Here is a 3,348-nt window from a genome sequence, read left to right as displayed (position 1 = left end):
TTCCTTATCCTTCCATCTATCTTTAGAAATTTTTATGGAATTTTTCGGAGCTCAGAGATATTTTTCGGAGCCTAAATAGTAATTCCCGATTTTCTGTAATTATTTTAATTCCGAAAATCAATAATTGTTAAAATATCTCGACTTTCCAAAATCGACAAACCCTGCGTATATATATATGCCGGCGTAGCCCTCGACGCGAGAATTCCAGAAGTACAGCCCGTTTTTCGAGCCGCCACTCGTAGCCCCGCAGATCGGACACCGAAGTTTGGCACAGCTAGGTTTCCGACGAACTCTTCGGCGAGCTTTTCCGGCCAAACCGTCGTGTTCCGGCGTCAACCACCACCGCCACAAGGTAGATCTCGTCATTCTCTACACCGTAGTATATTTGTTTTGTCGAATCCATCACCGTTTGATCGTTTCCCCTTCGTTTTTCCTTTTCCGTTGATGTTTTTCGGCGAACTTCACCATGGACGGGTCTTCTTGCTTCGTGTTCGGCCAACTCAGGGCATGCCGTGCCAGTCCCCGCATCCTCCTCTTCGGCCTCCACCAGCACACGCCACCACCTGGCTCACGGTGCTGCCCTCCCGGACCCACCCTCACACCCTCTGCGCTGCTCTACAGCAGGTCGCCGCCGACCTTCAGGCCCGTGCAGGAGCGCCCTGCGCCACCCCTGTCCCGGCGCTGCGCCGCCGTCGGTCGGCCAGCAGGCCCCACGGCCGAGTCCCCTGCCCCGTGTCGGCCCATTCCGCGAGCAGCAGCAAGCCTTCATGGCCATGACCGGACATTGCTCTGTACGTACGTACTGCAAGAACACAGAGGTAGAAGATGAACTATTTACGATTTTGCCATCCTACTGTTAATTCCGCCGTTTAATCGTTTTAATTCCGTTTCAGTTCATTCCAGTTGCGTTAGTTTCGTGTCGTCGAGATCTATGTAGTAGAGTTATTAGTTTATATGTCACATGTTTATGAATTTATTTTATTAAAATATTAATTGAGTCTATAATTAATTAATTGTTGTTTAATTAAAGCCGATTTAGATTTTTGATTTCGATTCGATTGCGCGAGTTTAATCGCAATGGGTGATACGTGTTCATGACGATGTGTTCCATGTTACCTCATTACACTTTTATAATTAAATATTAAAATGATTAAGTATGCGTGCAAACCGTTTTATAATTAAGTAATATATGTTTCATATCTCGGCAATTCGTGTATAATATTAATATGATTAATTGTTGATATTAATATTCTTTTCAATTATAAGTTTGGTTAGTTTAAACCCGTTGTATATATGATAAACTTGTATAGATGCTCTCACATGCATTTTAGTGTTGCAAGTTTAAGTTTAACTTGCTTAATCTACCTGGCAACATTTATAAATAAAACATGATTACTCTAACTCAGTTTCTAAATTAAAATATAATTTGACTAATGCTACGTGTTAGCAGTGACGTTTAACATGTCTCATATCTCAAAAATTTATAAGTTAAATGTTAATTTGTTTAATGGTTATGCAACTGGGTTTAAAATTAAAAGCAACTTAGGTGAATACATCAGTCCTTCATAAATCACTATCATTATGATTAATATCGACATTAATACATTTTTAATTTATAGCATGCTTAGTTCAACTTCAACATATGATGCTTTCGTATGGCTTTTGTTAACTCAACTTTTCAAATTGAATACGTTCTGAGTAACCTGAGTGGATACTACTCACATAGTTTTTCTTAGTTAACATGAATCAAGCTCGTAAATGTTTCTTTTATAATATATATAAAACTGTTCGGTAGTTCTTTCTTCTTAACGATAGTTTCGTTATCGACGTGTTCTATGCAGTGGCGTTAGTGGTTCTCATGTTACTCAAATATGTTTTGGCAGTTAAAAAGTTAATTGTATTAATACTATCACTTGCATCGTTTTCGGAATATAAAGTCAATATAGGTTTTATACTATGCTCTTTCTTAAGCAATGAATCAAGTTGATTAATGAAAATATTCACATGTGTTTCTACAGTTAAAATAAGTTAAATGGATAGGTTTTATTTTCCGTTGCACCGAAAATCCTTCGATAGTCGCTTTTTCGTTGAATCGCATATAGCGTGGTCTTTTGCGTTTGTGTGTTCGTAGCGATACGCCGTTTTGCTTATTTTATTGGTTGGTGTACTGTTCTCATATATTCTTGTTTGTATGCTATGTATGGATGTTTGTGTGGTGATATTTGGTTCAGTCAATCGGTGAGGTTTACGTGGTGATTAAGAAGCTATTCTCTGAAGACTAGAAGCTGAGAATTGGAAGCAGAAGATTGAAAGTTGAATACTAAAGGCTTTTGAGCGTATTGCTTTGGGGGAAAAGCAAGTTAAGGCAAGTATAGCATGGGACCATCCTTGTTACCTATTCACATTTAATCACTAAATTCATATTGCATGTGTCTCCCTTGTTACCATTAAGGATATCCTAGATATTTGATATCTTGCACCTTGAAACCTTTGGAATATTACATTGGGTAGTTTTTGCTAGTGCTTAATCAAAACCATGATCTTGTAACTTGACTAATGGTATATGCAATAAAAATTAAAACATGACTTTTTAGTAACATGGAAACAGGGGGCTGGAGTGTTTATATGCTTCAGATTCCTCTCCCTAAGGACTTATCTATAAGCGATCATCCGGGACTTATAGTACAGCTGTGAGGGCTATATGGCTCTGGCTTTAGCTCAGTATGAGGATCTTTTCTAGCTTGTTAGTGGTTACCTTTAAGGCGCAGGGTATGTTTCCTTTGCTGCTGGAAAGTGTGTACCGTGCTGCGATGCCCACGCGTGCCACTCCTAGAGAGGGGCCACATACGCCTAGCGGCCCTAACTTGTTAGACGAAATCCTTTGAAAGGCTTTATAGTGAACCCTGCCAACCTTCCTTGGTAGTGGGTTAAGGGGCTGATCACCCCGGGCGAAAGGGTAAATCACGACTCACAATGAACGTGTACAACCTCTGCAGAGTGTAAAACTGTTATAACAGCCGTGCTCACGGACACGAGCGGCCTTGGACTCTTATGGAATAGAGATGATCACTAATGGATAATTATACTAATGATTAATTGTTTATGCTATACATTATTCATGATTACCTGATCATGTGTTTATGGGAATGATAAATTCTTTGCCACTTAATTGCTTAAAAAGATGACCTATTAAAGCTAATCGCAGTAAACCAGTGTCAGCCTTTTGAGCCTCATGAACCCCATGATATAATTGTTAAGTACGACATGTACTTACGCTTGCTTTATTTTTCTATACTTTGGATAAAAATCCCGGATGGGTACTAGATTGCTGGTTTGGAGGAGTTAGGC

At 39.5% G+C, this 3,348-nt stretch overlaps 1 long non-coding RNA gene across 1 annotated transcript; it reads left to right on the top strand.

Moving 5' to 3' along the window:
- Positions 1-216: 216 nt before the first annotated feature.
- Positions 217-2,336, top strand: LOC136473442 (uncharacterized). Its single transcript, XR_010762633.1, has 3 exons — positions 217-352; positions 505-818; positions 2,232-2,336. It is a non-coding gene; the product is annotated as an uncharacterized lncRNA (long non-coding RNA).
- Positions 2,337-3,348: the final 1,012 nt, after the last annotated feature.

The sequence above is a fragment of the Miscanthus floridulus genome, chromosome 1 (genome assembly GCF_019320115.1).
Source record: "Miscanthus floridulus cultivar M001 chromosome 1, ASM1932011v1, whole genome shotgun sequence".
Lineage (NCBI taxonomy): Eukaryota > Viridiplantae > Streptophyta > Magnoliopsida > Poales > Poaceae > Miscanthus > Miscanthus floridulus.
This window is presented reverse-complemented; position numbering and strand designations above follow the sequence as displayed.